We start from the raw sequence: 17,259 nt of genomic DNA, 5'->3' as shown, positions 1-17,259 counted from the left end.
CCCAAACTAAAATTGCCAATTATTTCTTTTGTTACTAAATACAATGGACACTTTTCAGTCCTGTTTTAGCTTGAGCTATCTTCAGCATTTGGTATTGTTCACCACTTTTCCTTCTTGAAGTTTTGCTCTTTCCTTCCTTCCCTTCTGGGACACCACTTTCTCTTCAATTTCTAACAGCCTCCCTGACACTTCTCATCCTGTTTCTGGATGTCTCATCTTCAGTTCAGATCCTAAATCTTGATTACTCCAGTGTACTAGTTTTTTATTACTACTGTTTTATTACTGCCATTTACAACTAACTTAGAGGCTTTAAACAGCACAAATATGTTGGCTTACAATTCTGGAGGTCAGAACTCCAAAATGGGTCTCACTGGGCTAAAATAAAGGTGTCAGCAAAGCTGCATTTCTTCTGGAAGAGAATGTATTTCCTTTCCTTTTCCACATCTTGAGGCCACCTTGGCTTGAGGCTGTTTCCTCCATCTTCAAAGCTAGCAGTGTAGCATCTTCAAATCTTTCTGTGACTCTGACCCTCTGCCTCCCTCTTTCACCTTTAAAGATCCTTGTGATTACATTGGGCCCACCCACATAATCCAAGATGATCTCCCCAACTCAAATTCTTAGCTTAATCACAACTGCAATGCCGTTTGGCCATGTAAGGTAGCCCATTCACAGGTTCTGGGCATTCGGCCATGGATAGGTTTAACGGGGCCATTCTGCCTACTTTGCCTTGTGTCACTTCCTTTGTTCTTTTCTGCTATGATCTGAATGTTTGTGTTCCCCGCCAACCCCAAATTCCTATGTTGAAATCCTAACCTCTAAAGGTGATGGTATTAAGAATATGAGACCTTTGGGAAATGATTAGGTCACGAGGGTGGGCCCTCCTGAATGGAATTCGTGTTCTTAGAGAGAGAACCCACAGGGCTCTGAAGCCTTTTCCTCCATGTGAGGATACAAGGATAAGTCTGCAGCCTGGAAGACAGCCCTCACCCAACCATAATGGCACCCTAATCTTGGACTTCCAGCCTCCAGAACTGTGAGAAATAAATTTTTGTTGTTTATAAGCTATGCAGTCTGTGGTATTTTGTTATAGCAGCCTGAATGGACTAAGACATCGTCTTATACCTTCTTATTTTGTAATCTCATTAGGCCCTTAGTTTCAGCTCTCACTAGTATGCTTATAATGCCCTGATACATATACGAGTATATTTCTAGCCCAAATCTCAGTCCCGAGCACTGGAGCAATATGACTTACTTCACAGTATCTTCATTTGGATATCCCCAAACTACTTTTAAATAAAAAACAACAATAAAAAACCCCCAAAAACCTCATGCTTATTTCACATCCCACCCCAACTCTAACTCCAGCTCACACCTGCTTTTTTCCCGCGTTCCCCATTTTTTGGTATGGTGCTATCATTCATCCTTTTAATAGACTAAAAAACCTGTGTTTTATCCTTGACACTTTGTCATCATCTTCCCATTATCCAGTTGCTCCCCAAGCTCTGTCACTTCTATTTCCGTAAAATACCTTAAGCTCTTCCCCTTCTTTCCATTCCCACCTATGGTAGACTAGTCCCTCAGTCTTTTCTTCTCACTTTGATTTCTGTAACAGGCTTTAGCCTGGCCTCCTGTAATCCCACCTGTGCCCTAAATGATCAACCTTAAATGGAAATGTAATCTGACAAATAATATTACAACAGTAGTACATGTATATAAGTGTAATAATTAATACATGTTTATTGGCATGAAACTTTCTTGGGGGGAAGTATATGATCCATAATATTTGGATCCCCTTGATCTTTAGGAAGAAGTTCAAGCTCTTGAGCACAGCATGTGATCTGGCTCTTTTCTTCCTCTCTGGATCCATATCCCTTTACCACTTAACTTGCATTTCGTACTCCAGCTGCTGCACGAACACGTGCTTTGCTCAAGCTCTTTCCTCTGATGTGTACGTGTTCACTCCATATATTCACATGGTCAATTCTGATTCATCTGTTGAGATGAGAATGAGGTACCCATGGCTCCCACAAACTTCCCCTTCCCTTTCAATGCCATCGTGAGTTAGAGGCCCCTCACTGGGGTTTCCGTATCACCCTGACCACCTCTCTCATAACACTCTCTGGTTCTGGTTCTAGTCACCTGTTCGCTTCTTCCCATAGTCCTCATCTTGGATTGGGTGAACCAAGAAGGCATGCAACCTTTTTTTATATCCAATACCCTTAGGTAGTCACTTGGATGTGTTGTCCCTTAATAAATACTGAATTAATTACTGAATATGGAAATACAGCTACTGGACAATGTTAATAATATGGGCTGTTGATGTAAATAAGTGTCCAGTGGGAAGGCAGATTAGCGTAGAGGAAGGGACACGAGCTTTAGGACTGCACCAGTTCTGGGTTCATGTCTTGATTTGGCCAGTTGTTTGACGTCTGAGGCTTTGTTTTCTCGTATGAGAAGGAAGGGAAAGAAAACCTATCCTTCATTGTTCCTGAGAGATTTGGAAATATAATAATGTCTGTAAGGCATCTGATGTACAAAGCTCATTAATGGTAGTGAGAATTCATAATAATGAGGATAAACTTGTATTCCTCACAAGAGCTTGTCTGTCTGTCTTTTCAATAAGTGCTGCAATAGGACCAATTCTGTCTCAGTTCTGTCTCACTTCTCACCAACTGAATTATAAAGTAAGTATTTACTTCAGAAGAAAAGTTACAGGACACAGATATCTTACTCCTTTATTATATGACAGATAGTATCTACTTCCATCACCGTGATAATTTGAATTCACCATCTCCGAGCCCTCTCTCTATTAACAAGAAGCTGTGAATTAATATATGGAAAATAAGGGGAAGTAATAGTTTTGCCTTGCTCACTGTGTTAGGTGCCTCCAAGGAAAGTTTTACTTGGATTTTCTTTACAAAAATCTCTCCCTTTTTATTATAAAACAAAGACTTGTTTATTATAGAAAATCTGAAAGATGATTTAAAACAAAAAATTAAGAAATACACACTGACAACACATATATATTTTTTCAGTCTCTTTTGTACATGTACATTATTGCTATATGAAACAAATCATATTGTAATACCATTGTACTTTGTTTCGCATTTAATAACAGTCATTCACCATTACTTACAGTATACTTAAAAATGACTTTATAGTCTATCAAAGCAATATGCCAACATTTATTTAACCTGTATTGTTCATTGAACACTTAATTTGTTTTTTAACTTTTTTGTTTTTTTCATGTAATGCTGTGATGAATATCCCTAAACATGTTTACCCACTTTTGTATTTTTGTTTTAGATAAATTCTAGGAGTGAAATTACAAGGTTCAGAAGGCAGCTATCTTTAAAGTTGAGGGGGACTTATTGCCAAATTGCCTTCCAGAAAAGTTGTATGAATTTATATTCATTCTATCAACTATCCTTGTTCTAACTTAAGATTTGACTCTATAATTAATTTCAATTTTTTTTCATGAATGGAAAATGGAATGTATTTATTTCAAAATGTATTTCTTTGATTGTTAGTGCACCAAACAATATTTCATATCTTCATTTGCGTTTTCTGTTTCTCTCTCTGTGAACTACTTTGCCCATTTTTCTCTCTGGGCATTTGTCTTTGTCTTAATAATTTGTAAGTTTTTCTGATACACAGAAGACATAACCTTTGCCTCAGTTTCTCTAGGCTCTGGCCATCTGCACTGCTTTCAGTTATTTAAACCGATCACACTTGCTGACCTTCCTGTCATCACAAGTTCTGTTTCTCTCTCCTCTCTTCAGGTCATAAGCATTCCTGAGTGGTCTTCTGTAAACCTCCCCACTCCCACTTGTCAACAGATATCTTCTTTGCTAGTGTTCCCAGAGCATAGCACTGTATACTTCCTTTTCTGTGATGCTCTTCCCAAGCATAGCTGCTTGTCGAATGCTTACCTTCCGCAGCAGTGTCAGCTCCATTAGGGTAAGGATTGTGTCACTGGTGTTCACTGGTATTTGACCATAGTCACCGCATCCTCTTTCTCTTTGCCAAAGGAACCCTGTTCAGATATCTAACCTGGTCCCCTCCCCAACTTCGCCCATGTTTCTCAGGAGATTGTGCTCACATTCCACTCTAAGAGATGCCCTGATTGATCTAATACCCATTTCCTTTGCCAATGAAGTTTTCAAGATTGGGAATGTGATGCAATTTTGGCCAACGATGCACAAGGAAAAATACAATGGGAGCATTTACTTCATCTCCTGGGGATGCTTCCAAAAAGCAATTCTCTCTTCTCGACATGTGATAGTTGGAAATAAGTCTGATTCTTCTATCAGACTGAAGATGAAGTCAAAGCACAGAGGAGGGGAAAGCCAAGAGAATCTCAGTGAAATGGAGGTGGAGTCCACGGATTCTATCATTCCTGAAACCCATGTCACTGCTGGACTTCTGGTGTGTGTGCCAATAAATGTTCTTATTTAAGCCCGTTTGAGTGGGATTTCCTACTATTTGTAGCCAAATTCACCATATATAAGCTATATGTTCAGACCCTAGCACTCAACTAATACTTATTAAGTTGAACTGGAAAAAATAAAATCTGTCCTATATATATGATACATGTGTCTTTCTTGGTATATAGTTTGTCTTTATTTTCCCTTACATTTTTGTTTTGTTTAATTATAAGATAATAAGCATTCATTTTTATAGTCAAAGTTGTACAGAATTATGGAAGTAAACTTTAATCTCTTCTTTCTTTTTTCTAATTATACCTGCCCGAAGTAACCAATATTAACCGTTGGTTATGTGCACTTACACATTTTCCTGTATGCTTGTAGAAATTTATAACCTTTTATCATGTTTAGTTTTGTTTGATTATTTATTCATTTAAAAAATAGAGTTATTCTGTATACATTATTGTGCAATATATTTGTTCTTTTGATTAATAGATCATAGCTGTTTTCATAGGTCAGTCTACAGGGATATAATTCATTCTTTTCAGTAATTGCACACCACAACTGTATCTTGTTGCATTTTGATCTGTTTAAATGTTTCTCACAGAGTTTTATTCAAATTATTTTCTTTAACTATAAAGTGTGACCCTGGAACTGTTTCCTCTTTGACTCTAAGTATGTTTCCAAATTTGGATGCTCAGAAGAAAACGTGTTTGATGAAGTGCCTTAGTTAATGTGAAGATATGTAAACTTCAAAGCCTTACGTTGTCCAGTATGCCATTTTGAAATATGGTTTGTTTTTATTTCTTTTCTTTTCTTTTTTTTTTTTTTCTTAAGCAGGTCATCCTTTCTTTTGCTTATTGTAATAACTGTAATTTTTTTTCTCTGTGCCCTTTGCAAGAAACCACACCTGGGAAATAGCTCTAGCGAGACTTCTCAGCTGCAAATAATAAAGTAATGGTTTTATGAGGGAACCAGAAATTAGATGAAAACCAGGAAGATCTAAGATTTTAACCCTAACCCAACAAATAAGTACTGTCTTTGAAATGAAAATTTTAACTCTTAGGTATATTAATTTATTTGTCATCAGTGAAGGTATACATTTTATTTTTAATATAGCTATTAAATATTAATTATTGCTGGTTTAATATCTTGTTAGTAGATATGCTCTAGATGAATGTGAGTAGTAAATGATTTTATAATGATGAATTCTCCCCACCCCCCTTCAAAGATATGGAAGAAGAGAAAACTGATTTTAAACTGAGGGAAATCTAAAATTATGTAGCACACTTATGCTCAAGGTGACATACAATCAGGAGACTTTTCCTGGTTTCCCTAAGGAACAATTCATTCTTGACAATAACAAAACTAATTTCAGAGAGAGAAAGAGAGAGAGAGAGAGAGAGAGAGAGAGAGAGAGAGAGAGAGAGAGAGAATGATGGATGATATGAACCAAATCAAACAATATAATAAGGGCATGACACAGGTAGTCACAATAATATTTCCAAGCAGTTTTATCAACTATGTAACACCAAAGAGAACCAAACAGAACACGCTGTAGTAAATTAACCTATAAGTCAGATAGACAAAGGCAGCTATGGTTTCTGTGTAAGTTCAAAGCACAGATGAAAATTAGCTCCTCTGGGTATAGTCGTTTTAGACTGTAGGAACACTGGTAATTTTATGAGCTTAGAAATATTGCAAAAGTCTAAAGCATGATTTTTCCTGAGATAACTAGACTCAGCTTGTCTAAGTATACAATGATCCAAGGCTTGGGGAGAGTAAACCCTGAGTTGTTCATGAAGTCATTGAAAATGAAAATAGAAACAAACAAAAAAAGATACAAATGAATAAACAGACAAACAAAGCAATACAAAAGAAAACCCTTTACTTTTTCTTTGGATAGATATAAACATATTTATGGTTTCTTAGTTTTGATTTTTTTTAAAATCCCGATGAGCTAAGGTTTTATTGTTTGAAATAGAGTTGTTACTGATGGAATACGCTGGTAGCCTTCCATGGGTGGAGTGATACAGAGAGAAGTTTGAGAACAGAGGGAGAGTCTCAGTCGTACTAATAGTCCTGTATTTATAATTCTCTGAAGGTGAATGGAAATGAGCTGTTAAGTGTGTACTCTAGGTTACATTTGAATTCTTCTTGATATAATTATATATATTTTTTCTGTAACAAGTAATATTTTAAAAAGATGTCCTAGGTACTTTTAGTTTCCTCTTTGGATGACTTCATTGTAGTATATAGAGGCCTGTCTATTTCTAGGAAGATTATATTTTGAGCACCGATTTCTACTTTAATTTAAAGGTTTCATGTCTGTTAGCTTCAAAGCAGTTATGAACAGAAAACTCTTTTTTAGTAACATAAGCTTGATTTAATCATGTAGTGATTAGCGTGCCAGAAAATGACCATAATCTGGAAAGAATTATGATGTGCCTTGACCTTTCTCTTACCAGAGAAACAGATGATCAAAATTTCTGGTGAGGTTTTATAGGTCAAAATAAAGGTAGAAGAATGAGTGAAATTCTGGTACAGAAATTTTATAGGTCAGCACAAAGTGAGAAGAACGAGAAATCTTTCTTTACTTACTCATTTAATTTGGGTCACAATTTAGATTTAGTAGAATTCCAATCATGGTGTTTTAACAATGTTTAAAAAAATTAAAATGAGGATAAAGTACTTAGAGTGAATATATATTTACGCACTGTCTTATTTAAAATTAATGTAGGTGACAAAACAAAACACACAATGTGATAAGATCAATTAATTTAAGGAAGTACAAGGAAAATAAGGATAAATTAGCAAGATAGAGTTGTGAACAAAGTGATCATACAAATTGCATGTTTGTGCCACAGATTCTAATCTGAACTTCCTTATAGCCAATTCAAAGAGGGAAATGCGATCATTTATAAGAGTGTCAGGATCTACAAGGTAAGCAAAATTCAATCTCAGTAGGACTGAAACTATTCCTGTCACTGAGACCAGCAATCACTTTTAGTTTTCTATCAAAGAGAAGACACTGGGGGTCATGTGTAATGGCATCCTTAATATCACCTTGACAGAAAACACAGTTTTCTTGAATTTCTAGTCTTCTCACTATAGGTCGAGAGCATCATTTAAGATCAAAGTTCAGTGAGACCAGTTGCCCAGGAGGAAGTAGTATAAAGCAGGACAGGTACTTTGCTCTCTGTCAGTCCTGCTTCTTCTGGACTAGCTCTTACTGAGTGGAATTAGGGGGATCGATAGAGTACTCACCCTCCAGGAAGTCCTCCACAAGAGCACTCCTCTGCATAGAGCTCGTGAATATTGTGAGTTTAAGGTAATATTCCCTGACAAGAAACTGGAGGATGGCAATTTGTGTTTCATTAAATGCATAGCTAGGAGCCATGATTGTGTCGCTGGGTATAGTGACAGCATGTGGTGAAACTGCCTAGCTGCTTGCACACGGGGCTGATAGTTTGTCATTACCTCTAAATCAAATGAGACACAAGTTAATATTTTAAATAAATGGAGTGATAGCAACTGTACCTGTACACAGCTTTATTTTATTTTTTAAATATTTTTATTAAAAATATGGCTAACATGAAATATTATATTAGTTTCACTGGTGCACTATGGTTATTCAACATTTACATACCTAAAGAAGTAAGAGCAATGATAAGTCCAACAATCATCTGACACCGTACCATGCTATCGTATTATTGACTATACTCCCTCTGCTGTATATTACATCCCAGTGACTTACTTGTTTTATACTAGAAATTTGGACCTCTTATTTCCCTTTAACCTTTTACCACCTTTTAAAAATTCTCAATTACAGTTGACATTTAATATTATTTTATATTAATTTCAGGTCTACGACATGGTGGTTAGATATTTATATAATTTAAGAAGTGGCCCCCCTGACTAGGCTAATACCCACCTTGCATTATACATAGTTATTACCATATCATTGACTATATTCCCTATGCTTTACTTTACAACCCCATAACTAATTTGTAACAACCAATTTGTACTTCTTAATCCCTGCCCCTTTTTTCACCCACACCTCTAACCCCTCCCATCTGACAACCATAAAAATATTCTCTGTATCTGTGAGTTTGTTTCTGTTTTGGTTGTTGATTTTGTTCTTTAGTTTCCACATATAAACAAAATCACATTGCATCTGTTTTTCTGTCTGACAGTCCACAATACCTTCTAGATCCATCCATGCAACCACAGATAGCAACAACCCATTTCCTTCCATGGCCCAGCAATATGCTGTTGTATATGTGTACCACCTACTTTTTATCCATATTTTCATCGACAGACACCCAGGGTGCCCCCACATTTTAGCCATTGTGAACAAGGCAATGAAAATATGCATCTATACATTCACTCAAAGTAGTGTTTTGGGCTTCTTCAAATAAATACCCTGAAGTGGGATTACTGGGTCTTTCATTGTCTCTACTTGTAGCCTTTGTTTTAAAGTTTATTTTTTCTGGTATGGACATTGCTACCCCAGCTTTTTTTGTTTGTTTCAAGTTTCATGAAATATCTTTTTCCATCCCTTTATTTTCTGTGTGTATGTGCGTGTCTTTTGATCTAAAGTGAGTCTCTTGTAGGCAGCATATGTAAGGGTTTTGTTTTCTTATCCATTCAGCCTTCCTATGTCTTCTGATTGTAACATTTAATCCATTTACATTGAAAGTAATTGTTGATAGATATGTGGCTATTGCCATTTTATTATTCATAATTTTGATTTTTCCCCCCATCTTAAATAATTCCTTCTAACATTCCTTGTAATACTGGTTTGGTGGTAAGAACTCTTTTGGCTTTTTCTTGTCTGTCCACTCAGATAAAGAGGAAACTCTTTATCTGTCCTTCAATTTTAAATGATAGCTTTGCTGGGTAGGGTACCCTTGGTTGTAGGTCCTTGGTTTTCATCACATTGACTATTGTGTGCCAATTCCCTCTGGTGTGCAAAGTTTATGTTGAGAAATCAGCCGACAATCTTATGAGAGCTCCCTTATAAGATACTAGTTTCCTTTTTCTTGCCTCTTTTAGGATTTTCTCTTTGTCTCAACTTTTTCCATTTTCATTATGATGTGTCTTGGTGTGGGCTTGTTTGGGTTCATCCTGTTTAGTTAAAGTGATCACACAAATTGCATGTTGCTTTTTGGACTTGTATGTCTATTTCCTTTGTCAGGTTAGGAAAGTTTTCAGTCATTATTTCTTCAAATAGATTCTCAATGCCTTGCTTTCTGTCTTCTCCTTCTGGCACCCCTATGATGTGAATGTTGTTACGCTTGATGTCCCAGAAGTCGCTTAAACTAGCCTCACTTTTTCTTTGATTTTTGTTTGTTTGTTTGTTTTGCTGTTCCGATTGGTTGTTTCCTGTTACCTGGCCTTCCAAATCTCTGATTCGTTCCTCTGCTTCATCTAGTCTGCTGGTGATTCCTTCTAATGAATTCTTCATGTCAGTTATTATGTTCTTCACTTCTGACTTGTTTCTTTGTGTGGTTTCTATGTCCTTTTTTATGCTCACTAGCTCTCTGTTCAAATTCTCACTAAGGATGTTCAAGTTCTCTTGAACATCCTTATAACCATTGTTTTGAGCTCTGTATCTGGTAGATTGCTTGCCTCCATTTGGTTTAGTTCTTTTTCTGTAATTTCTCCTATTATTTCCCTTGGGAAGTATTTCTTTGTTTCCTCATTTTGGCTGCCTTTCTGTGTTTGTTTCTGTGTATTAGGTAGAGATCTTCTATGGTTCCCAGTCTTGACTGGGTGGACTTATGTAGTACATACCCTGTGGGTCCAGTGGCACAGTCTCCCTGGTCACCTTCTCTGGGTGCTCCAGGAGTGTCCTTTGTGTGGGTTGTGTGTACCCTCTTGTTTTAGTTGAAACTTGATTGCTATTGGCACATCAGTAGGTGGAATTAACCCTCAATCTGATTAGCTGTGGGGTTTGGCCATATCCACAGCTTGTGGGCTGCTGTGTGGCGGGCTTACCCCACGGTGTGGGATTTGCCCCAGAGGACTCTGGTCCTATTGAAACTGTCCTTTGTGTATGCCGCTGTGGGACTAATTGGATGGTGCTCTGCTGTGGTCTGAAGTCAACCTCCAAGTATTTTGGTTCTGGGGCCTCTTGGTAGGGGCTCAGGTGTAGGCCTAGATCACCCACTGCCTGTGATGAGCCAGAAGCTACTAGGTAGGAGCTACAAAGCTATCTGCAGTTGTTTGCTTCCTGTGCTACACGTGGAGGCTCATGGGAGAGGCCACACTGTGAATTAAGGATGTCTGCCACCAGTACCAGGCCTGGGGTAGCTCAGCAAAAAGCCAGGACACTCTGAGTCCTGCTGCCACCTGCCAGCTGCCTTAGGGTTCAGATGCTGATAAAGCCTATGTGGCATGGAAGTTGGGTGAGGCAGAGTCTCACGAGTCACTAGATTGGGAAGTGTTACAGTTACCAGGTTAATGTAAATTCTGGTTGATGCCACTGCTGAACCCGTAGTTACTCAGCAAAAGTCTCAGAGCACACTCAGGACAGTTGCTGCCCGCCTGGAGCCTGCAGACTTACATAGTTTTCCAAGAAAGAGTGTAACACAGGTGGGGTTGGCTGCTTGTAGAGAAAGTGCCTCAGGTGTTGGGGGAGTTAGGGCAGAATCCCAGCAAAGCTCACTAGGCCAATCAGATTTAGGTTTGGCTATGTGGTGGGAGGGCTCAGTATAAGAAAGATGACGTCTGCCTGCTGGCTGCATGGGAGGAGAACTTGACACAGGGAAAATGATGACTGTCCTCTAGCTCTCACCCTGAAGAGTGACCCATCTCAGACTGCACCCCCGTATGCCTCGGACGCCTCCTCCAAGTTCCCGTCCCTTCGCTGGAGCCCAAGGTGAGTGCCTGTGAGCAAGTGAGTCTATATGTGGACCGTTTAAGAGAATGTTTGGGTTTCCCGCAGCCTTCCATCCCACCCAGATGGTCGGAATCCCCACTGTTTTTCACAACCAGATGTTATGGGGACTCCTCTTCTCGGAGCCAGCATTCTGGGTCAGGAAGTGTGGTGTTAGGTTAGGGTCCCTCGCTCCTACTGGGTGAACCATCATGGTTGAGATATTCTTCCTGATTCTCAACCGCAAATAGAGGTTAGGGGCCTATTCCATGACTCTACTCCTCCTACCAGTCTCGACGTGGCTTCTTTAAATTATTAGTTATATCACTTCTGTTCAGCTGGATTCCAGATGATTCTCCAGGTTACTTGTTCTATAATTTTGTTGTAATTTTAATGTGTTTGCAGAAGGACACAAGTACAGTGTTTATCTACTCTGCCATCTTGGATCCTTCCCTCTCTATTTTATTTTTAAACTTACCTCTGTTATTGGAGCTGGTTGCTTTTCTGTCTCTACTGCTGGGCTCTGTAAGTTCCTTGAGGACAAGCAGTATAAAGCTTGGAGATGAAGCACTGCAGTTCTGAACTTGGACTGTAGGGGCTTGATCCTCATTGAAACAATGTTTCCTTTTGAAGTCTCAAATTCTCATCTGAAAATGAGGATAATAATAATATCAACTTCATAGAGTTGTTGTGAAATAAAAATATAGGTAAAGTGTTAGGTATAATTGCTTTTCTTATTTTTTTATCCTTGTGTTTATAGAGCCATGTGGTAAAACGGATATTACACTATCTTCAAAGTCAGATCTGTGGCCAGATTTGTGTGTTCTCGGACAATTTACTTAATATTCCTGTAACTCAGTGCCTTTTTCTCTAACATGGGGCTAATAGTGATCCCATCTAAGGCTGTGTGAGTTTAAAATTGACAATATGATCATAATTTCTGAATTGAAGAAAAAACTCTATAGGCAAAGCCAAAAGACAATTGACAGTGGAAAAAATATTTGCCACTTATACACAACACTGGTGTAACTCCCCTAATATATAAATAGCTCCTAAAATTCTGAAGACCGGCAACCCCACAAATAAAAGTGGTTAAAAGGCAGGAACAGATAGATTGCAGAAAAAAATAGAAATACCCGTAACTATATGAAAAGACACTCTACCCCACTGATGGAATGAGAAATAAAAATGAAATACGAGATCCCATTTCTCACCTATCAGGGTTGGCAGAAACCTAAAAGTTTGAGAACACTCTATCAGTAAGTCATACACTGCTGCTAGTGGCGAATGTAGCAAAATGCTACAACACCTGTGGAAAATTATCTAGCAAATAACTGCCAAAATTATAGATGCATTTTACTCCTTGCCCCAGAAATCTCACTTCTGAGAATCTATTCTGCAGTTATATGTTTACAATTACAAAATGGCATATGTGTAAACTTACTCATTTGGCATAGTCTCCAGTAGCAAAAGACTGGAAACATCACAAGTGCCCCCCAATGGGGACTTGGTTCACCACATGGTGAAGCACTATGCAGCTGTGAGGAGAATGAGGACATCCATAATATGCTGGTGTGAGAAGATTGCTGTGATATATTACTGTTAACTGAAAAAGCAAAGTGCAACACTGTCCATATACTAAGGTAGCTTTTATCTCATAAAGATGAAAAAATAAGAATATGTATCTTTATATTTGAACAAGGACATTTTGGCATGGTAAACAAGAAACGGATAAAAATGGCTACTTGAAATAGGTGAGGGGACAAGGTGGACAGGAATGGGATGGAACTATGATTTATCAATGTAGACTTTAAAAATTAAAATAGAATTTAATATACTTTATTTTTTGGAGCAGTTTCAGATTCACAGAAAAATGGAGCAGAAGGTACAGAGATTTCCCATATACCCGTGTCTGCACACATGCATAGCCTTCCTATTATTGACATCCCCCATAAGACTGGTACATTTGTTACAATTAATGAGCCTATATTGACATGTCATTATCACTCAAAGTCCATGATTTATGTTGTGGTTCACTCTTTGTATTGTACATCCTATGACTTTGGACAAATTTGTAATGACATGTGTCCACTATTTTCGGTTGCAGTTTTTTCACTGCCCTTAAAGTCCTCTGTGCTCTGCCTATTCATTTCTTTGTTACCCATAATCCCTGGCAACCACTGATCTTTTAACTGTTTCCATAATTGCACCTTTTCCAGGACGCCATATAATTGGAATTATACTGTATGTAGTATTTTAAGATTAGCTTCTTTAAGTTCATAATATGAACTTTAGTTTCTTCCATGTCTTTTCATGGCTTGATAGCTCGTTTCTTTTTAGTGCTAAATAATACTCATATTCTATTGTTTGGATGTTCCACAGTTTATTAAACCATTTACCTACTGAAGGATATCTTGGTTGCTTCAAGTTTGGTCAATTAGGAATAAAGCTACCATATACATCTGCTTGCAGGTTATTATGTGAACATAAGTTTTCAGCTCCTTTAGGTAAGGAGTGAAATTGCCAAATCCTATGGTTAAGAGTATGTTTAGTTTTGTAAGAAATCACCAAAATGTCTTCCAAAGCAGACGTGTCCGTTCACATTCCCACCAGCAATGAATGAGAGAGAGTTCCTGTTGCTCTATATCCTTGACAATATTTGATGTTGTCAGTGTTATGTATTTTGGCCCTTCTAATGGGCATGTAGTGGTATCTCCTTGTTTTAATTTGCATTTCTCTGATTAGCATCTTTTTATATGCTTATCTAACACCTGTATATCTTCTTTGGTGAGGTGTCTGTCAGGTCTTTGGCCCATTTTTAATTTGGCTGTTTGTTTTCCTATTGTTGAATTTTTAGAGTTCTTTGTATATTTTGGATAGCAGTTCTTCATCAGATATGTCTTGTGCAAATATTTTCTCCTAGTCTGTGGCTTGTCTTTTCATTATCTTGATAGACTGTTTCATAGAGCAGAATTTTTAATTTTAATGAAATCCATTGTATCTATTTTTTCTGTGATGCATTGTGTCTTTGATGTACCTAAAAAGTCATTGCCAAATGCAAGGTCGTCTAAATTCTCTCCTATGTTATCTTCTAGGAATTTTATAATTTTGTGTTTTCCATTAGGTATGTGATCCATTCTGAGTTAATTTTTTTGGGTGGTCTATGTCTAGAATTTTTTTTTTTTTTTGCATGTGGATGTTTAATTATTCCAGCACCATTTGTTGAAAAGACTTTCTTTTCTTCATTATGTTGCCTTTACTCTATCATCAAAGACTAGTTGACTACATTTATATGGGTCTATTTCTGGACTTTCTATTTTGTCCCATTGATCTATTTGTCTATTTTTTCCCTACTGCCACACTGTCTTGATTACTGTATCCTTATATGAAGTCTTAAAGTCAGGTAGTGTCAGTCTTCCAATTTTGTCCTTCTCCTTATTGTGTTGGCTATTCTGGGTCTTTTCCCTTTTCATAAAAACTTTAGAGTTTGTTGATACCCTCAAAATACCTTGCTGGGATTTTGATTGAGATGGCATTAAATCTGTAGATCAAGTTGGGAAGAACTGACATATTGACAATATTGAGTCTTCTTATGAATGAACGTGGGATAGTTCTCTTTGATTTTTTAAATCAGGGTTTTGTAGTTTTCCTCATATAGATATTTTACATATTCTGTTAGTTTTATACCTAAGTATTTAATTTTGGGGGTCATAATATAAATGGTATTCTGTTTTTAAATTTCAAATTTCACTTGTTCATAGCTAGTATATAGGAAAGTGATCAACTTTTGTATATTAACCTTCAAGGTTGTATTCTGCAACCTTGCTATATATACCTGGTTATTAATTTCATGAGATTTTTGTCAATTATTTTGGATTTTATGTAGGCAATCATGTCATCAGTGAATAAAGGCAGTTTTATGTTTTCCTCCCCAATCTGTATAACTTTAATTTTCTTTTCTTGTCTTATTTTATTAGTTATAGTTTCCAGTGTGATGTTGAAAAGCAGTGGTCAGAGGGGACATTCTAGTCTTGTTCCTGATTTAAGTGGGAAAGTTTCTAGTTTCTAACCATTGAATGTGATGTTAGCTCCAGGTTGTTTTGTGCATATTTTTTTTTATTAAGTTCAGCAAGTTTTTATCATGAATAGGTGTTGGATTTTGTTATTTTTTAAAAAATTATTTTGATTTTTGAACCTTATAAAATATTATCTCTTTATAAAAAATTATATATGAATATTACCTATAAAGTAGTAAGTCCTCTGTCATAGAAGTTCATGTCTCCTTCCCTAGGGCCCAAGAAAATTTGGCTTAAAATAAATAGTCTATAAATGTATGAAATGCCAAAAATCTTCCTTTCTGTAGATTTTACTTTATTTATAATCAATCTGAGTTTGGAATAATATATTAGAATTTATGTAAGTTAAATTTTAAAAAAATAAACGATTTTTAAAAAAAATAAAAGTACTGTTTTCATTCTAGGGGGTTGATGGGATCTTCGTAAACTGTTTGAAATCAAATATTATTCCTGAAATCTCAGATTTGAAGTCTTTCTCAGAACAACCTTTAGGTCGCTTGAATGATTCATGTGGCTCATATCATCAACAAAAAATTGATATTATTTCCTGAAAAGGAATAACCTTTGGTGTGCTTCCACTTGGACATTACTTGCCTTGAGTAACATTACAATTGATATTAATCGACTTAAAGAATATCCTGTCTAACGCTTACTAATTCCTAATTTGTTTTCCTAGGTAGAGAGTAGACGGTAGAGCGATCCGAGGGTGGTGTTGAGTGTTTGGGGATGGGAAGGCTCAGTGTTGGTCAGCCACAACATCAAATTCTAGAGATTTAGGTTGAAAAGTTTGGCATTTACTTTCCCAACTCCCTACATTCTATAACACTTTTCATCAAAACAAACAGGATAAAAAGAAGCAATTTGATATTGGGAGTTGCTGATTTCCTATAGAGAAAATGGATAAGTGTACCCTTTGTGAACTGTATCTAGGGAGTTTTTCCTTGCAGTTACAGGTTTAACATGTTCTTGGAATATCCTTTTCAGGAGTAGTAGCACTCAATAAAGATTAGTGATAATAATGGGAAAAGACAGGGAACTTATTTTAAATTAGCAACACAGAGGTACTGAAGGAAATTAAGTTTTTAAGACTTTAAAGCCTGCCCATGAACACTCCTCTTTCTCTTTTAACAGAGGCTACAGGTTTTGAAAGATACTGTTTTGTAATTAGGGTGGATGTCTGAAAATTTGTAGTCATATTCATTGTTCTTGAAACACTCTGTAAATCCAATGCAAAAATCCCTGCACAATAAGCCTTTTAAGGCTATCTCTCTTTAACAAGGATTTTCTAACCTAGGAATAATATGACCATCTATACTTCAAAGACCCTTGAATAAGTAGAAAGCTATACTAATTATCCAGACACTTGTTCAGAACCTTTTTTCATTTATTTTTTTATTACAAAAGAGCAGTAACTTGTTTAACACATTTGTGTTCTTATTGTGGCCCAGTGGCATTTAGTTATTGTCAAAATTGTGCTCGTTAGCAGTGCTTTTTAAAATTACTGAAGCATGACAGAAAGGATTAGCTTTCCTTGGAGAAATTATTTTTGAAAAAATGAATGCCATGATGACTTTAGTTTTTCAGTGAACCTTCTGCTGACTTAGTTAAAATATCTCATAATGGAGATGGATATCTTATTGTATATGTAGAACAACTTTTCTTAGTAGTCATCATTTAATTTTCATCATGTTAAGTCTAAAAGTAAAAAAAAAAATGGTAGTGCCTTTGTGGGTTTTTAAGAAACAGTTGTAAAAATGTGCATTTATATATTCCCAATGGCTTTTAAATAATAGCTGTGGCCTTAACAGGTAGAGCAAAGCAATACCTTTGGTGCTTTCTCACCCCAGAAATAGAAAGTATACTGTATTTTTAT

The 17,259-nt window shown here is 36.7% G+C and overlaps 1 protein-coding gene across 1 annotated transcript in view; it reads left to right on the top strand.

Moving 5' to 3' along the window:
- Positions 1 to 4,590, top strand: part of GPR63 (G protein-coupled receptor 63) — a 62,929-nt gene extending 58,339 nt beyond the window's left edge. The window contains exon 5 of the transcript XR_012496686.1: positions 3,783 to 4,590. The gene's annotated coding sequence lies outside the window, so the exon portion shown is untranslated. The remainder of the gene's footprint in view (positions 1 to 3,782) is intronic.
- The last annotated feature ends 12,669 nt before the right edge of the window (positions 4,591 to 17,259 follow it).

This window comes from Rhinolophus sinicus, linkage group LG05 (genome assembly GCF_036562045.2).
Source record: "Rhinolophus sinicus isolate RSC01 linkage group LG05, ASM3656204v1, whole genome shotgun sequence".
NCBI classification, from domain to species: Eukaryota; Metazoa; Chordata; class Mammalia; order Chiroptera; family Rhinolophidae; genus Rhinolophus; species Rhinolophus sinicus.
Note: the sequence above shows the minus strand (reverse complement) of the source record. Positions and strands in the feature narration are given on the sequence as shown.